Genomic DNA, 20547 nt, shown 5'->3' on the forward strand with positions numbered 1-20547 from the left:
GGCTCTCCTGCTCCAGTGTCTAAGACCCTTGCCCTGCAGAGTCCCCGCCCCGGGCAGGAGTGCACAGCCCAAATATGATGGCAGCTTTCTCCTTAAAAGTTTCCTGAGAAGTTTTTCTTCCCTCACAGTTTTTTTTCAATTTTATCCATTCTATTATCTCAGGAAGCCCCATTCAGTATCAGTATCAGTCACTTACCAAAGGCATCTCTTAATCAAAAAAAGCTTCAAGGCAGCCACTCTGTCTTGTTGATACTAAGGGCTGATGGGTGGGTGGTATGTGTGTGAGAGAGAGAGAAAGAGATGGAGAGAGAGAGAGAGAGAAAATAAAGACAAGATTTATAGTTTTACTTTTCCAAGACACCAAAAAAGCTACCTGGGACTTAAATAAAACAGCTCTTACAGATTTCCTTTGCAGCAACGAAGTTGGTGTACATCAAAATAATATCATTCTCTGAATCGGCAGCTTGCGTTTCAGTCCACTTATTTCCATTTGCCTTTTTGGAAAGCAGGATGATAGAAAATCCAGTATCATCCACACCACCAATCATAGCATCAGTGAAGAATTAGAATGGTAGGAATGGAAACAGGTCTGTTGTTTCTTCTAGAGACACCCTCTTGGTCTAAGTTTTGTAAACCAACATTCAGAGAAGTGAAATAATCTACCCAGGATCATACAGCTGCTAGGAGGCTAAGCTAGGGCTAAAACTCAGCTCTCCTCATTCCCTGGTCAGTGCTGTGCCCATCACCCCACAGTGCATATATAAAACACGGAGAACATAAAATGTCCATCAGGAATCCCCTTGGGATCAGCAGACCACGTGTTAGGAAGAAATCGTTGATGACCCAGTTTAAAACCCAAAAGACAAGTTCAAGGACTTAGAGTTTCTCAACTATCTTTGCGGAATGGGTCCTGTTAAATGGAGATTTTCCGACTTCCGTCTTGAGGATGGGAATGCAGTTCAGGGTCAGGAACTGTGATAGAATAGCTTTGCTTAGAAGAGTGATTGGAAAACTACAATGCAGATTAGAATGTCATAATCCTGAGCAAAGGGGGAGAAACTAGTAAAACTATGCATTATTTGGAAAAGAATGGAGGTAGGAGAAATTAGCCGTTTTCCCAGAGATGGGCTGTGGGGAAGAAAAATACCTAAGACAAATTCTTTTTTTTTTTTTTTTTTCTTTTTAGGGCCACACCTGTGGCATAGGGAAGTTCCTAAGCTAGAAGGGGAATCAGAGCTTCATCTGACAGCCTCCACCACAGCCACAGCGACATCAGTTCTGAGTCACATCTGCAACCTACCCCACAGCTTGCAGCAATGCCAGATCCTTAACCCACTGAGCAAGGCCCGGGATTCAACCCACATTCTCACAGAGACTATGTGAGGTTTCATAACACACTGAGCCACAATGGGAACTCCAGAAGAGGAATTTTTAGATTATTGGCTGAGTTGCATGTGATATAAACTCCTCTTAATTTGGGCAATGTTAGCTGGTCAAACAAATAAGTCTCTTGGATGGTTGCTTTTCCTGTTTCTTGACCCCCAAGCGTGTGGTTTTCTTTCCATTCTCCTAGGCACAGGGGACCCTGTCACTGTTTTTCCGCTGTTGCAGAGTTGTGGCTGTGGTCGTATGTGAAGATGAGAGAATGGTCATTCGTCTTCTCGGTGTTATACTCGTTCTCCTTCTGTGAAAACAGCCTACTTTTATCCTACAGTCTCACAAGGACTTTTGCATCAGTCAGGTTAGGTTAGTTTATGCTGCAATAACAAACCACCCCCAAATCCCAGAGGCCCACACCACAAAGCTTATTTGCTCCCTCACTACGCATCCATTGCAGATCAGTAGCGATGCTCTGTTCATTACAATCAGGTAAGAGTTCAGACAGATGGACGATCCGCTGTCTGTATGCACAGGTTACTATGGCAGAAGGAAAGAGGGCCTGGGTGAGACATCACCAGGCCTGAAGTGCTCAGCCTGAAATTGTCACACATCACTTCTACTGCTAGTTCATTGGCCAAAACTCATCATGTGGCTCCACTCGAATAACTCACATTCAGGAAGTGCAGTCCTATCACATATTTGTGAAACGCAACTTTTATGGGAACCACGTCTTCAACGTCTAGTCCCATGTTCTCTCTTTCTAAGGGTTACAAACTTGTCCATATAGCCTGGTAGGGCCAGCTCCCATATTATCTTCATTATTCGTCTCTTTGCACCTGTTTCTCCACAGGAGAAATGTACTGTCTCCCTCCTTCTTTTATCAAAATTGGAACCCAAATGATCTCCACAACCACACAGCAACTCACATATATGGAAACCTGGAGGAGTGATCCAGTGAACCACTTTCAGAGATCGCCAGACTCTCAGGTCCAGTTTGGGCTCATTTGGGAAGAGCTGCTGTAAAGACATACACGAAAATGTGCCTAAGGGGTGTGCTCTGCACATACGCGTTAAGCCGGATGTCAGCTATCACCTTGTTCTTTGGCCTGTTGGAGAGTCTGGTTTTCCCGCCCCACTCTGGTCACAGAATTTCAAGTTCTCTCCAAAGAATCCAAACCTCTCAGAAGTTCAAGAAGCAGTATAGACTTCAATGAAGGTGTGTTCAGGAGGAATAGAGGAGCAGATGTTATAGAGATATCTAGCTATCCACCAAAATTTGGTCTCTTTTTCATAGCCGGCAGGTCCTACATCAGGATCCGATCTTTACAAACTCTCTTGCATGCAGGGTAGCCCGTGTGGCTTATTTTTGGCCAATGAAGTGTGCATGGAAGTGATGTGTATCATTTCTGAGCATGAGTTTTTGAGAAGCGGGTGTGTCAACTAGCTGACCTGAGTTGGTGTCTGGCTTGGTCACTTTGCGGCCATGCGGCTTACTCATTTCACCATGGCAACCCGGCCAGCTTACTCCATCTCATTATTTACTTCATCTATGACATAAGGTAGTTATATCTGCTTCCTTCACTCGTTATGGGGGTTGAGTGAGATAACCTATACTGATAGTTTTTAAACATGTTCAGGGGCTGCCATAAGGAGCTCAGAGAGAGAGGTTTCCCGTGCCCCAGCTCTCACACCCTTCCATTCAATCAAGTCACTCCAATTACATCAGTTTTTCTTTTAATCTTCTCTGCAAGACTTTGTTTGTGGAGAATATTCTATAGCAGAAAAACCGTTTGAAGTTACTAACCAGAGCAACGATAGTTGATGAAAGGGAAGATGCAAACCTAATGAATTAGGATCCATCCTTTTACACATTTATCAAACCTAGATTGAACCTGGATCTGTTCTAAGCACTAAAGCTAAAGCAGTGAACAAAATAATGGGGAGGACAGAGAGTCAACACAGAAACTAATACACACAAAATGCATCAAGGGCTCCAAAGAAACACCAAGTAAGGTCAAAGGATTGGGTGAGTGAGGGTGTTACTTTAACAGGGCGGCTAGGAAAGATTTTGCTGATGGTGATGTGTGAACAGAACATCACTAAAAAAGGAGGGACTACACCATGCAGGTGTCTGGTGGCAGAACCTTAAGAGATACGAGAGATAAAGAGGTGGAGCCATGGTCAAGTTCACACAGAGCCCTGCCCTCCAAGAAGAGCCCTGTGCATGCCATTCTGAGTGAGCTGGGAAGCTATTAGGGGAGTCAGAGCAGAGGAGGGATATGATCTGATTTGCATTTAGATGGATCATTTGGGCTGTTCAGAGGGGAACAGGCTGCCAGGAGTCAGAGCAGAAATAAGAAAACCGGTTAGGAAGAGATGGTAGAGACAGAAGTAGAGGTGAGCCGTGTTCAGATGAAAGATAGATTTTTACATGAGAGCTGGCAAGATTTGTTGATGGGCTGACTCCGATGTGAGAAAGAAAAGTCTAGGGTGGCTCTAAAGATTTTAGCCAGATGACGGGTAGAAGGGTGTTGCTGAGATGACAACAGGGGAGAGGTAACACGGGGGTGGGGAAGGAGAAGAAGCAAGAGTTCCACTTGCTGCATTGGCCGTGAGATGTGCCTTTGCCTCAGAAGAGGTGTCAGCCAGGCAACTAGACATGCAAGCCTGGGAGAGGCTGGGTTACAGCTCACCATGCATGGGTGCTACTGAATACCAGAAACTGGAGAAATCTCTAGGGATGAAGGACAAATGGAGCAGAGGGCCAGGGCCAGTTAACGTCACTGACCAAAGACTATTTTATGTATTTATTTATTTTTGTCTTTTTGCCTTTTCTAGGGCTACTCCCGAGGCCTATGGAGATTCCCAGGCTAGGGGTCTAATCAGAGCTGTAGCCGCCGGCCTACACCACAGCCACAGCAATGCAGGATCCAAGCCGCATCTGTGACCTACACCACAGCTCACGGCAACGCCAGATCCTTAACCCACTGAGCAAGGTCAGGGGTCGAACCTGCAACCTCATGGTTCCTAGTCAAATTCATTAACCACTGAGCCACGACAGAACTCCAACTAAAGACTATTTTAGAAGTAAAACCTTTAACTTACCATTCCCGATCACACACTGAAAGAATGAAAGTCACTAAAATACATAATTTAAATATTGTACTGTCGTTTTACCATGAGACCTGAAGAGGTAAGAAGGATGAAGAAAAGAAAATTAAGAGGCAGTCTCCAAAACAAAAATATAACAAAATATAGGGATTAAGAAGATAGGATTGACTCCAGGGGTATATTGCTCATCTACTCTAAAACCACAGTTCAAAACAGAGTTGTAGGTTCTAATATATCAAGAATAGAAAGAAAAAAAAACCACACAATTTGATTTAGCTAAATAGGTATAATAGGGAAACAAGATTAGGCCGGTAGAAAAAGTTTCCTTCTGATTATATTTAAATGGAAATAGAAAAGCTCCGCGTATTTAACAGAAATAATATTTGTGATGAGCGGAAACAAAGAACTTCATTAAGTAGAAAAGATGACAGGTTGAGGGAGAAAAGGATAAATGTGATTATGACATTAGGCAGCAGTTGGTTGTATTCAGCTTCCAGTTTTAAATATCATCTACCCAGCAGCCCTGAAACAGCCTTTCCCAACTTTATTTTTTTTAAGCTTTTTATTAATTTATTTTTTTTCCCACTGTGCAGCAAGGGGATCAAGTTATCCTTACATGTATACATTTTGTCCCCACCCTTTGTTCTGTTGCAATATGAGTATCTAGACATAGTTCTCAATGCTACTCAGTAGGATCTCCTTGTAAATCTATTCTAAGTTGTGTCTGATAAGCCCAAGCTCCCGATCCCTCCCACTCCCTCCCTCTCCCATCGGGCAGCCACAAGTCTATTTTCCAAGTGCATGATTTTCTTTTCTGTGGAGATGTTCATTTGTGCTGGATATTAGATTCCAGTTATAAGTGATATCACATGGTATTTGTCTTTGTCTTTCTGACTCATTTCACTCAGTATGAGATTCTATGGTTCCATCCATGCTGCTGCAAATGGCATTATGTCATTTTTTTATGGCTGAGTAGTATTCCATTGTGTATATACACCACATCTTCCGAATCCAATCCTCTGTCGATGGACATTTGGGTTGTTTCCATGTCTTGGCTATTGTGAATAGAGCTGCAATGAACATGCGGGTGCATGTGTCTCTTTTAAGTAGAGTTTTGTCCGGATAGATGCCCAAGAGTGGGATTGCGGGGTCAAATGGAAGTTCTATGTATAGATTTCTAAGGTATCTCCAAACTGTTCTCCATAGTGGCTGTACCAGTTTCCATTCCCACCAACAGTGCAGGAGGGTTCCCTTTTCTCCACACCCCCTCCAGCACTTGTTATTTGTGGACTTATTAATGATGGCCATTCTGACTGGTGTGAGGTGGTATCTCAAGGTAGTTTTGATTTGCATTTCTCTTATAATCAGCGATGTTTAAATTAAAACGCTTTTAAAAACACAGGGGACTTCCCGTCGTGGCACAGCGGTTAATGAATCCAACTAGGAACCATGAGGTTGCGGGTTCAGTCCCTGCCCTTGCTCAGTGGGTTCAGGATCCCACATTGCTGTGGCTGTGGTGTAGGCTGGTGGCTACAGTTCCAATTAGACTCCTAGCCTGGGAACCTCCATATGCCGCGAGAGCTGCCCAAGAAATGGCAAAAAGACAAAAAAGAAATAAATAAAAACTCAGGGGAAAAAAAAACCAGGACCATAGTCAACCTACTTCTGGAGGGAATTGGAGAGATTTTTCTTTATGAAGCAATGGAACGGGAAGGAAAAATGCCATTGATGGCCCACTGGGGCTGAAAGCAGACATACGGCAGGCATTCCTCTCTTCTGCTTCCGCTGCAAGGAGTGTATCATCAGAAACCTGACCAGTATCCCCTCTCCTCGTTTTTGAAACCATGTGCATTTAATTCTTCTTCCTCTGAGCTCTACCTCTCCTCGCCCAAATCAGGGGCTCTTTACCACATTCAGTCTGAACCTGTTACTCCCAGAAAACAACTGGTCCCAGGAGATGGGCTGGGCTGGTGGGAGAACAGGTGCCTGATGCTCTCAGGAAGGGAAATTCCCGGGGGGCGGGACACAGGAAGCAGGGTAAACTGGGAGCTGTAGGTAGGCTTCCGCTCCCCACATAGAACCTTAGGCTGTGGGAGTGAGAAGTCCCCACATGACTAGCCGAACTTCCTTAGAGTAAGCATGCTCCACACTGAGGATGGGTCTTTGGGGCTTCGTTCCCTGAATCCCTGAGAAGCGTGTCTGGCCCAGGGCACAGCGGACCCTAGTCAGCAACGAACATCCCCAGCCCTTCGTGGGAACCGTGACTCATCTTATCTTCCTCTGTCAAGATTAAGTAAAGAGACATTACCACCTCCGTCACTAACACACTCTAAATACATACATTGCAAATAAAATACGCTCAGAAGACCTGAGGAAACAAAAACACAAAGCAGGTAGGAAAGACTTCCACTACCTAGTCTAAAAGGGGAAGCAAATCAAGGAGGAAATTTTGGGAGTTCCCGAGGTGGCGCAGCGGAAACGAATCCGACTAGGAACCATGAGGTTGTGGGTTCGATCCCTGGCCTCGTTCAGAGGGTGAAAGATCCGGTGTTGCCATGAGCTGTGGCGTAGGTCGAAGACATGGCTAGGATCTAGTGTTGCTGTGGCCGTGGCACAGGCCAGCGGCTGTAGCTCCGATTAGACCCCTAGCCTGGGAACCTCCATATGCTGCTAGTGCAGCCCTAAAAAGACAAAAAAAAAAAAAAAAAGAAGGAAATTTTGGAAAACTTATTTCAGGTAGACCACTTCTGACCTCTGTGAGCCAGGAATGGAAATCAGGAGAACAAACTGAAAGGAAAACACAATAAAAAAAAAAAGAAGAAGAATGGAACTAAGTGAGATAAGAAAAGAGAAAGTTGAAATGTCACTGGGCAAAGAACATCACTGCTTTGTTCATCATTTCATCACCAAGGGCTAACACAGTGCCTATATGCTTCCTATCTTCCTTCTAAAAATCACCAGAAGCCTAACCAAAGCACCAGAGGGCCATTATTTCACACTGTAGATATTAGAATAGGCTGTACTTTCATGCTACAGCTTCGATTGGACCCCTGGCCGGGGAACCTCCATATGCTGCAGGAACGGCCCAAGAAATGGCAAAAAGACCAAAAAAAAAAAAAATAGTCATTAGTAAATCAATGGTTCACATTTCTGATAAACTGAATGAATGCAGTTGGGGAAATAGGATCATATACGCAATAGACTAAAGTCAATTCAATCAAGACAGGATTTTTTTAGAATAACAAAAATAAGGTCAATTAGGAGATCCCAGTTGTGGCTCAGCAGGACCCGACATTTTCTCTGTGAGGATGCCGGTTCAGGGGGGTTAAGGATCCAGTGTTACCATAAGTCGGGGCAAAGATCACAGATGGGGCTTGGATCCGGTGTTGCTGTGGCTGTGGCATCGGCTTCAGCCGCAGCTCCGACTGGACTCCAAAAAAATGTCAATTAGATCATGTGGTGTTATAGACTATGTCCCCCCAAATTCATGCTAAAACCTAGTCCCTAATGTGATGGTACTTGGAGGTGAGGCCTTGGGGCGGGGGTGGGGGGGGGGGCGGGTATGATTAGATCATGAGGGCACAGCCACTGTGACTGAGATTAATGCCTTTATGAAAGAGACCCCAGAGAGACTGTTGGAAGAAGACGACCAAGAACCAGGATGCAGGCTTTCATCAGACACAAAATCTGCCAGTGCCTTGATCTTGGCCTTCCCAGTCTGTGGAACTACAGGAAATAAATACCTGCTGTTTATAAGCCACCAAGCTTATGGTCATTTTTGTTACAGCAGCCAGAACGTTCTAAGTCATGGAGGTTACCACATGCTTCTGTCCTTACTGGGGTTATGTCCTACGGAGTTAAGTTAATGGCACTTCTCCAAATTCAGGGAAATATTTGGGGCCATTTAAAACCACTAGAACCAGTACCTTCTTTTGCTGTTGTTCAGATACATGTGCCCTCGTCTTCCTCTCGTTCACAATAATTCCCTCCGCTATGAGTGTCTCTCCATCACATTGGTTAAGGGATGCAGTGACTGTACAGTACTCTGGCTCGCTCAACGTGTTTTCATATCCATTAGGTCGTTAGAGCTCCGCAGCAGCCCAGAGGAAGTAGAGCAGGCATTCTGCCTGTGTCTACACCGGCGAAGAGGTAAGTAGCAGGAGAGAGAACACTGCAGCTGCCCTGGACATGGAGGGGAAAGGATGGTTGCTTTGTGTCTCCCATCACAACCCTTTGCTCCCCTACCAGCCTCCACATCTGCTCTCCTACCAGCCATGCACATCTAGCACCTGCTTCATCAAAACCTTAGTCAACAAGCATAGCAAGGACTTCCTCCAAAGAGCCTGGCTAAGGAAATGCTAGAACGACAGGGACCAAGATCCTTAAACACAAAGACAAATATAAGAGATATTGGTTCCTCTGGGGGAGGAAGGCGTGCCAAGGCTGTGGGCGTGGGATTTGGGGTTGCTGCATGTTCTCGTTCTTGGCCTGGATTTGTTCCAATTGTGATCGTTCATTGCACTGTATGTACCCTTATGATGTGCGCGCTTTTCTATTTCAAGGTTCAATGAAAGTGGGAATTTTTTAAAAGCACAGATACCTTTCTAATTCCATGCTTGCTTTTTCCTCCCTTTTGTCTCAGTGTTTTATATTCTTTTGCTCTCCTCTCCCAGGGTGAATCACCCTACTTGTTAAAACTGTACTACAGCAAATGTCGGTAAATGATGTGCCTTGTGGTGGTGATTAAGTCAAATCAAACACATTTGTCACCGAAGAGATGGCCTCCAGCTGTTTATCTGGGAAATATAATTGAATACTAATGGGATAAACACTATAAGTTGCCAGTTTTCTTTTCACTAAGGTGTGGGCTAACATAATGAAAGGGTGAATTTTGCTAAGTTTAAAACACACACAGAATTTTTTAAATACAACCTATGTTTTCCAAAGAATTTCATCCAAATTTCACCTCACTCCCCCCAAAGAGGAGCAAACACAGATATTCTTATTTACATGATACAATTGGTACTTTATTTTAACTTCAAACTTACTATGCCTGCTCTAGCTCGAGAACTTATCAGGGCATTTCACAATGAATTTGGCTCAATTTTCACTTCCCAGGAACACTTGTCTTTTCCCTGCCCTCCAGCCACACTCACTAGCAAACAGCAGTTATCAAGATTTGGGCAGAAGTGATAAGGGGCTCTGAAAATTTTGTTAAATGACTCAGTATTTTTTAATGTACGTACATCAAAAAAAGTATTTACTTTTATGATGTAAAAGACTGTGATATTACAAATGAAAGTGAAGAGTTTGAATAAAATTGTTTCAGTAGAAAAAAAAAATGCTTGATGACTTTCTATCATACTTCTGAAACCTTCTAAGCGCTCTCTGAACGGAACCACAAACTCCAGCCCTATGTGCATACTCAGATGCACATCTCAGAGAGATGAAATAAACTCTGAAAAAAACATCAAACACAGACCCAATAAAGACACCAGGGAGTTCCTACTCTGGCCAATGGGATCAGCAATGTCCCTGCAGCACTGGGAGGCAGGTTCAATCCCCAGCCCGTGCTGTGAGTTAAGGATCTGGTGTGGCCACAGCTGTGGCGTGGGTTGCAACTGTGGCTCAGACCTGATCCCTGCCCTGGGAACTCCATATGCTGCAGGTCGGCCAAAAAGAAAAAAGAAAAAAAGAAAAGACACCAGGGTATCAGTGCAGCTCATTCTTGTTTTTACCAAGCACCTTTTGACCATGCGGTCTACCAAGGTGCAAAGGTTTAAGGTTCTGCTTCCGCCATCCCTTTCGGGGGGAAGAAATCACATGCAGAGAGAGCAGTTAAGCAATATACTCAAGGTTCCAAAACTGGAACCCAGGTTCCCAGGACTGTTGTGTGACTGTCCATGAAGACAGCTAGAAATGATAGAGGTCAAGCCTTAATAAATTACACAGAAGGTGTGACAGCAAATAAAAGAAGTTTGCGCTTGGGATGATGACATAGCCTTGGACGGTCTGTTGGGAATGGACCTGACCAAGACTCGGGGCCAAAGAGACCAACAAAGGCAGGGTAGTTGGGAAGGACGGCAATGGGCAGCCCATGCAGGTGGCAACCAGTCTTGGGTGTCTGACAATGACTCTTGTGGGAGGTCTTGTGGAAAGGCAGAGCCCAGGATGAGGGAAGTCCATCAGGCAATGGGGACCAACTTCCAGAAGGGCACAAAAGACCTTGCAGTATCCCATGGTTAGAGATCAGATAAATTCTATTACACAGATGCCTTTAGATGCTCACCCTTCTGCTCTTTCCCATATGTCTTTGCCTGTACCCCATTGCCTCCCTCTGTTGAGAAAAGTTCCCCCAAAATACCAGGAAGGAAGAGAGAGAAGACAATGGATCACTGAGTTCCTTTCCCGATCACCACTCCTGAATAAGGCCCACTGTTATCTCTCTGGTCAACATGATTCTATTCGCTGATCAATAATTTTCAGAAAATCTCCTTGACTTAGAATCAGGGAAAGCCACCATTAACAGATGCTGTTCAGTCCGTCACATCACTTCTCCACTGTCCCCTTAACTATCTTTCCACTTGAAGTTCTTTAGAAATGTACACAAAGGGAAAAAAAAGGAGGTCGGCATGCATGCAGATGCCACCGTGTTTGTTTTTCCTCGAGCACAGCGTGCCAGCACAGAACCGTGTCGCACTTTTGTCTCACTCTCCGTCCTGTGCTGTAGCACACAGCTGTTACACTCTCGCTTGGCAGGTACAGCAGAACCAAAGGGATTATACACTTAGCATCTGGAAATACTCCACTATCATCATAGACCATAATCTGTGCCCTGCCTCTTCCCTCCCGTGCCAAGTAGGTAAAATGAGAAAAAGAGAAGGCTAGGTTTGCACACTCAGAGCAGCCCTGTTAGAGGAAGCCAGCAGGATGCTGCAAATCCCATGTTCCAAGAGCCAGTGACTTGTTCTGGAAGTGAAACCCACGTTGGGCTTGTAAGCAAGGAGAGGACTCAGAAGGAGTTCAACGATAGGCTTTGATCATTGCCACGGATGACATCTGAAGGTTCAAATTCATGAGCAGTATGCTCTCATATAGTTTCTCCAGAAAATGAAGCCTAACTCAAGACTTTCCATAAAGGAGGTGCACGGAGACTAACGGAGCAGCTTTCAGACTCTGGGAAGTTGTGTAGACTCACTCACACATCTGCTCCCACTGTAGGTCTACGCTGCCGATTCTCGGACAGATCTGGGGGGCCAGGGAACATGGGAACACTTGAGGATAATCAAAACCCCCAAAGTGAAATTGTCATAGGCAAGACATAACTTCCACGGTTCTCCATCTTTGATAGGCATCAGAACCACTGTGGACACCTGGACTCCACTGCTAACACAACCCAATTAAAACCTTCGAGGATGGGACCCAGGCCTGCCTAATTGTTCACAGTACAGCATTGTCAATAGCACATACATGTGTGGGCTCTGTCCCATTCCCCTTCCCCACCTACCCCAGTTCAGAGCGAGAGCTCCTCAGCAAATACTGTTTTGCAGATTCATTTGTTTTTGCATCTCATTCTGCCATCTGTCATAATGAGTGTTTTCGTCTTTGGAGGGGTTTTCCTCACAGAACTAGTCCACGGGAGGGCAGCTAATTGTAAAGTAAAAGGGAGAGAAAATACAAAGGTCCCGTCTCCACACAGAACCCATTAGCTCTCTTTTTGGTCCCTTCTCACCTCCTCCCCCACGCCAATTGACTCATCACCTCCACGGAAAAGGCAGTAACTTTACCAAACCTTGCGCCCAAGCCTTAGGTATTCATGTAAATAAAAATTTCCCTACCAAAGGGGAGCCGGGATTGAAGGATCCTTGTAAAATATGCACATGTGGGTCCAGACCAAACGCAAATCAGGCCCAGGCTCCGTGTGGAGAGACAACTGTGCAGGGCAAAGAACCCAACACAATCGTGACTGAGGTCACACACGGATGCATTCCTAAATAGAGTCTCCAGCCCAGTCCTGCCTCCTGAGGTTCAGACCTGTACACCCAGCTGTCAGACTCTGATGCCCTGCCTGCATACATGGCAAGACCGGTATTCCCAACAAGCAGGGGACCCCAGAACAAAGTCAAGAAGTAGGTGGCTGTATTGTCCTCTTTGGTGCAATGATTGAAGGGACAAGCTTATTCTTACAGAAGAAATAAACATGGGCAAGCAGAAGAACACATACACCTTCAAATTATTCCTCTTTCTTTCTTTCTTTCTTTTTTTTTTCCTGCTTTTTAGGGCTGCACCTGCGGTACATGGAAGTTCCCAGGCTAGGGATCGAATTGGAGCTACAGCTGCCAGCCTACATACACCACAGCCACAGCAATGCGGGACCCAAGCTGCATCTGCAATCTACACCACACCTCACAGAAAAGCTGGATCTTTAACCCACTGAGTGAGGCCAGGGATCAATCCCGCATCCTCATGGATACCAGTCGGGCTGGGCTCATTTACGCTGAGTCCCAACAGGAATTCCCTTCGTCTTAACTTTCTTAATGTGTAAAAAATCCCACTGTCCCCATCTTGCATTCCTAGAAACTCGTAACGTAAAAAAATAAAAATAATACGGGGATGAAAGTTACACATGGTAACAATGTAAATGACTCATTTATTGAGAACTTATCAATAATTGTATTAAGCACAGTACATGAAATATTTCCTCTCCTTTAATCCCCACAACAAGCCACTGAGGAATTTTCAACATCAAATGAAGAACGTGTGTCTTGGGAGGTTAAGTAATTCGCCAAGTCCACAGTCAACAGACACAGACCTTGGACGTGAACCAAGGTGTACCTGCCACCGGTGTCCAGGCTATCAACACTTGGTGTTGACGTAAGAAAGAGGGCAGATGCCCTCGACCATGGGATAAAAAGAGCACATGAAAGCCAAGAGGAACTGGCTCCTCTTCCACGGTAGGTCATACCCGTACATTCCAGCGATTCTTCCTCCCATGGTCACTCCAGAATTCTGCAGGCCTGGAGGGCCAATGTCCGTCTTTCTGCTAACCAGCACACATGCTACCATTTCCCAGGCTCTGGGGTCAGATTATCCAGCCCTACCCACCCAACCAAGAGGGCTGAAGTAACAAATGTGCATTAGGGACACATGGCCTGGGAACTGCCTGCCCCATCACCACAGGCCCCCTTCACACCTGAGTATAATTTACACGAATCAGAGGAAACCACCGCTGGCTACCGATTCTGAGAAAGCCAAGGCAATGGGAACAAATACAGCCCAGGAAGAATGCAGTGAGGAGGGGGAGCCGAGAGTAGAGACTGCGGGTTCACCTAGCTCCTCGGGGGTCAATAGGCTATTTGTTGAGGCCCATTCCTCTTCTGGTCCTGGATCCCAAGAGCCTGAGCATCACCTGGGAGCCCATGGCTCTCCAAGCCCCACCCCCCACCATGACGGCACGTATCCTAATGGATACAGACTGAGTTTCGAAGCGCAGTGGGTCATGGAGCCCCGAAAAGCACAGTGAAATGAAGTGGTTCTGTCCTGTGATCCTCCCACGGGAGCAGATGTGTGCTTGCGAACCTCCTTTCCTAGCCAACTCCCTCCTCCTCCTCTCCACACCCCCTTTCCTGTTTATGACTTTCTTTGCACAAGTGTTAAGTTAAATGATTCATTCTGCCACAAAAATGTTGAGAATGATAGAGACAGACATTGAGAGGGAGGAAAAGAGGAAGAGAGGAAGGAAGGGAGGAGAAGGGAGGAGAAGAGAAAGAATGTCCCTTTTCTCCTGTGTGGGATACCATTTATTATCCCATCACCGACAGAGGTCTCTGAGTACCTTGTTACTTGCAATGGATAACCAGAAGGAAGGACAAGAAATAGAAAACTGCAGAAATCGAAGCTATGTCTGCCACTCGTGGAGAAGTGCTGGTTGCAAAGAAAATGAAGATTAAGGTACGAGTGTCGTTGTGAACTCAAGAAGTGCTTCTGTCTGAAAAAGAAAACTGTGGAGATGAAGAGGGTCAGTGGGTATCAACAAGAAGAGGCTCAGACAGGCCAATGGTCAGCTGCCAAAGTGCCATGCAAATTTGACTTCATCCTTTGTAAGCGTTGAATAAACGAGTGGTTACCATTGGGACGAGGGAAGGGAGGAGCGGCAAGATAAGAGTATGGGATTCAAAGACTAAAACTCCTCTGTGTAAAATAAACGCGCAAAACCCATGTACTGTGTAGCACAGAGAAATACAGCCATGATCTTGTAATAACTTTAAACGGAGTACCATCTATAAAAACACTGAACCACCATGTGGTACACCCGAAACTAACCATAACATCGTAAATCAACCACAATTCAACCACTTAAAAAAGAAAGAAAAAAGAAGTTGGGAACTTTTGCAGCTGGGTGATGAGTACCTGGGAGGACATCCTACTATTCTCTGTGTTTTTGGGGTGCATCTGAAAATTTTCTGTCCTCTAAAAGAGTTGGTCTTGCTGACGATGAAGGAAACGCGTGTGGCCCCTTTAGGGAATGCCCCTTAAACTGCTTAGCACTTCTGAAACCAATGTGGTCACAATCAACCCTCATAGGAGTGATGTCAGGAGAAGCAACAACTCCCCCCGTAACGAAGGAGGAAAAGACTGGACTCATAGAAGCTCAGAGATGGAAGAGACCCAGGAATTCGATTCGCCATCCTAAGGTTTGTCATGACCTCTATGACCCATCCACCCCAACACATTAAGACAGATTGGAACCCAATACGAACAAGAACTTCAAAAATTTTAACGTGGTATAGGCATCCTTGCAAAGTAGTGCATCTCTGGCCCTGGAAATATCAAGCGGAAGGTGGAAGCTTCTTTCACTAGACATGTCTTGGAGAGATTTCTGCTATATGTGGGATCATGGATTGAACAGCCTCAAGGGACTCCTCCAACTATGATTTTGCCACTGTGCTGAGGATTTCAGAAGGCTTCTTTGTATATCCTTGCTGGTTCCATCCTGGGAAAAGAGGGGAGGACAGTCGTGCAGCTAGGACTTTGGTTCCCACGTGTACACAGGGAGGAAGGAACACAAAAATAAAAAAAACTCCAATTTAATGCACAGGAACACTTCACCACACACTTGCTAGGTTTCCATGCATGCCATCACCTACATGCATTATTTCACCTAAACGCCACAGAAACCCAGGGGGCAAATACAGTAATTCTACAAAAACAGAGACATAGAGAATTAAAGTAACATCCAGCTGACCAAAGATTCTTGGTAACAATCTCATTACTAAGCTTCAGCTGATGGAGAGAGACCGTACCACTCCTGGCACAGTTTTGTGCTTCTTTCTTTCCTGGTTTAGAACTCTCCAGCACTTGGACTTCTCCCATCATGGCACAGTGGAAACCAAGCCAACTAGCATCCATGAGGATGCAGGTTTGATCCCTGGCCTCGCTCAGCGGGTTAAGGATCCAGTGTTACCACATGGTTCAGATCTGGTGTGGCTGTGGCATAGGCCGTCAGCTGTAGCTCTGATGTGACCCCTAGCCTGGGAACTTCCATATGCCTCGGGTGCGGCCCTAAAAAGCACCCCCCCCCAAAAAAAAAAAATAGAATTCTCCAGCATCCAGGGAGTCCAAGGCAGACCCTGGCACTCAGGGAGTGGAAAGGAAAAATAATGGCACCTGCAGAGCCAATTAGTGAGTTGAAATCCAACTCCAAAACCCAACTGTGGGTTCCCTGAGCTCAAGTCGTGAGCTTTGATCCCAGTTACAACTCCGGAGCCAGCGCTGACGGGCCTCAGTTCCCCGCAGAGAAAGGTAAACAAACATTCTTGTGGAAATGCAAACATATCACTTAGGATCTAAAATGGCCTGTGATGGAAGCATAATTTCTTTTGGAAACAAGCCTCCTCTCAAGGTAAAGGTTGTTGTTTTTACCGCCTGAAAGAGTGATCTTTCCAACTGCAGCCAGAACACTTCCCCCTGGTACTGACAGCACCCGCAGGGCAGAGGAAGAATGAAAAGCCGAGTTTGCCTCCCAAGCTCCTGCAGGTTGCGCTTAAGGAGCCAGCCCCTCGCCGGCTGGGGAGGTGCGTGTCACCCACTACAGTTTTCCTCTGAAAGGGAGGTGGCTCGGTGAGGTTGAGAAGGTATAATTACAGGTGGAGCCTGGAACGCCTTGGATTGTGATAGCAGGCACCTCCGAGACAACCTTCCCGCCACCTTTATAGCACGGCTGTCAGGGGAGCGCCCCTGTTATTAAATACCGCTTGGCACGTCTGCCTCCGAGGCATAATCACAGGTGGTGGACTAGGAGGGGAAGCTGTTCAGGGGAGAACAGAGAGAAAACAAAAGGAGGGCTGACTAAAAACATACAAATGAGGTGTGAAAATCCGATTAGAGACCTAGAAAGGGGAGAGGAAATGAAACTGAAGGGGCTTGGGGGCGGGCACGGAGACGGGACTCTGATCCTCTCTTTAGGTCTTGTGACGCTGGGTCAGGGTCCTTTTGTGTTTCAATCCTTGGTGGGGCAGGATAGAAGATAACATAAGAAAGACTATGTACGGAGTTCCTGTCCAGGCTAAGCAGTAACAAACCCGACTAGTATCCATGAGGATATGAGTTCGAACCCTGGCCTCGCTCAGTCGTTTAAGGCTCCAGCATTGCCATGAGCTATGATGTAGGCGGGAGATGCCGCTGGGATCCCTCATTGCTGTGGCTGTGGTGTAGGCCAGCAGCCACAGCTCCGATGAGTCGACCCCTAGCCTGGGAACTTCCATGTGCTGTGGGTGCGGCCCTAAAAAGACAAAAATGAAAAAAGAGAGGGAGAGTGAATGTATGTGTATGTATGTATATATATATACATACATACACATATATGACTGGGTAACTGTGCTGTCCAGCAGAGATTAGCACAACTTTGTAAATCAACTATACTTTAACAATAATGATAATAAATCCTTGGTGGGGGAGAGCAGAAGATTCTAGAAAGGTAAGAAACATGGCAGCATGTATAGTCCTGGCATGACCACATTGCCCTCACCCACCTACTACCATGTCTGTGAAGTCATGTATTGAAAGGAAAAAAAAAAAAAAACTAGTTTCTAGTTAAAACTAGAAAGCTATTGGCAACATACCTGACCTGGCCTTCAGCAGGTGCATCAAAAACACAAATGACCTGAAAAGATCCAGGCACCTGGACATTAAGTAGGGTTTGCAACCCCAGAGTCATCCTCTTGATGAACCAGGGAACTAAAGGCATTTCTCAGCCACCAAATAATAAGATTATCTTAGAGTGATGGCTGGCAAAGCCTACTTCCCATCAGAATCACCTGCAGGGCTTTAAATATAATTCAACTCCCAGGCCTCACTCCAGGCCAATTAAAACAGAACTTCTGGGGATGTGACTCAGGCATCCCCATTTCTTTTTTTCCTTTTTTTTTTTGCCCATGCCCACGGCATGTGGAAGTTCCTGGGCCAGGGATCCAACCTGTGTCTCAGCAGTGACCTGAACTACTGCAGTGACAATGCCAGATCCTTAACCCGCTGAGCCACAGAGGAACTACCCCCACTTCTTTTAAAGGCTTCCCCAAATGATTCTAACGTCTAGCCTGGGAGGAGCCACTGCCTTCGAGGAAACAGGGCTCCCGCTCTCTGCCAAGGGACTGTCCATCCGCACCTGATGTGCATCCTCCCCAACCTTCAAGGCACATCTCAAATGTCACTCCAGGAAAACAGCCATTCCCGAGCCTTCATTGAGGGCAAGGTCATGAGGTGAGCGCTGAAGGCCACACAAATCAGAAGAAGATGGCCTTTGCCCAGGTTAAACATGCACTGAGGGGGAAAGCAGGGGAGTGGCACAGAGGGGGGAGCTCAGTAAATATTTATACAATAAACGAATGAATGAATAAATAAAGTGAACGGTTTAACATGAGTAAGACAGCGCGTGGTAAACAGGAAAAACAGACGTATGCACGGGGTGAGGCCTGATCAGTGGGGTGGGGTGGGGGAGGCTTTATAAAGGTGGCATTTGAATATAAAGGTAGAATTTGAATTGGGCTTTGAAGGATGGGGAGTAATCACCTTTAACAAGGACTCGGCTTTGAAGTTGATCCATGTTTTACATACATTATCTCCTTTAGCGACTTTCAATAGCCCTTGCCGCAAGCATTTTTACCCCTGCTGGAGAGGTGAGGAAAGGTTAAACGAGCTAACCAAGGTCAGGTAGCTGGCGGGGGAGGGAGCCCAGGACACCCGCCTGCAAGTCACTGATCCTTTATGACACTGCTGACGACTCAGTGGAGAAGTCACTTAGGGGGAAGACAACAGTATAAGAGAGACCCAGATGCTCCAGTTCTGAGTATGTGGCTTGTGTTGGGAAGGTTGGGTTTTTGTTTTTTGGTTTTTTTTAAATAAAAGGAATCTTCCTTTTAGGACGAGAAAGGTGGATGCAAGGAGAAGGGCAGAGGGAGCTGAGAGGTTGCGGAAGGTTCCCCAGAGACCCAGAACTCTCAAAGCAATAGGTGAACATTTCTCTTAAGGCCCCCGTCATGTTCCCTGGGGCATTGTTCTCAGATGCCCTTGACCTGGCTCCCCGCCTATAGGACAAGCTCTTTGGCCAGACACTGGCCCCATTAATGTTTGAATTTTTCTGAAATTCAGTCAGGATGGGTGTAGGTTTTCTGAATCCTACAGTTCATACAATTCAGGGGGACTTCTTGAAAAATAATAACGTTATAAACACCAGATTAGGTAGAAAGTGAGTATTTAGAATGAAGAAACTCACAGCAAAATCAAAATTTTAAAAACTAACAAATATCTACATTTTAAAAACTGACAAATAAAATAAAACCCCCCAAAGAGCATATACTTTTATTCCTCAACTGCCTGATGCCCCTTGATAATGTGTTTTTAATCTCCAACCTTTTAACTGCATAATCTTTGATTGCCTTGTCATAGGATAAAAATTTTGCAATACCTTTTTCGGCAGCAAGCCTAGGTGACCAAAACTTGTTTTGTATTATTAAGAGTTTTGAGGGGTGAGACAGACGGGGCGTTTGGGGTTAAGAGAGGGAGAAGATGACATTTGGAATGGACAAGCAATGAGGTCCTACTGCGCAGCACAGGGAACTATATTCAGTCTCCTGGGATAGACCGCGATGGAAGATAATAGAAGAAAGGGAATGTGCGTGTATTTGTCGCTGGCTCACCGTGCTGTACAGCAGAAATGGGCACAACACTGTGAATCAACTGTAATTCTAAAAAAGCATCTTGGTTTTTTTTGTCTTTTCTAGGGCTGCAGCCACGGCATGTGGAGGTTCCCAGGCTAAGGGTCGAATTGGAGCTGTAGCCACTGGCCTATACCACAGCCACAGCAACGCCAGGATCCGAGCCTACACCATAGCTCACACCACAGCTCACGGCAACGCCAGATCCCCAAGCCGCTGGGCGAGGCCAAGGATCAAACCCTCAACCTCGTGGTTCCTAGTCGGATTCGTTAACCACTGAGCCACGAAGGGAGCTCCCTAAAAAAAGCCTCTTTAAAACAGAGTTGTGAAATGATGGTGTGAGCCTCACAACTTGTCAGTGGTAATGTTATGTTTATCAAGTGATTTCCCATAATAGTTGTAAGATTTGGGGACATTACGGGTGTTCTCATTCAGAGTCGAACCTTAAATACCCTTGATTAGATGATCCTCATTTACCAATATGTCATCAACGTCCTCCCTGGAGGGCTTCTGCTAAGTTTTATGTCATCTTACAGGAAGGAAACTCCATTTTTCTACGCACAGATAGAACTCAATCTGTACTAACAATTGTACTTGTCTGGTACTTGGGAGAATTTTCCTCAGACAGGGTTAGGACTCTGTACAGTTCTGATCTTCGTTCTCCTCCATTTCTTTTCTTTCTTTTTTTTTTTTTTTTTTTTTTGTTGTTGTTGTTGTTATTTCTTGGGCCGCTCCCGCGGCATATGGAGGTTCCCAGGCTAGGGGTCCCATCGGAGCTGTAGCCACCGGCCTACACCAGAGCCACAGCAACGCGGGATCCGAGCCGCGTCTGCAACCTACACTA

The sequence above is a fragment of the Phacochoerus africanus genome, chromosome 5 (assembly GCF_016906955.1).
Source record: "Phacochoerus africanus isolate WHEZ1 chromosome 5, ROS_Pafr_v1, whole genome shotgun sequence".
Classification (NCBI taxonomy): domain Eukaryota; kingdom Metazoa; phylum Chordata; class Mammalia; order Artiodactyla; family Suidae; genus Phacochoerus; species Phacochoerus africanus.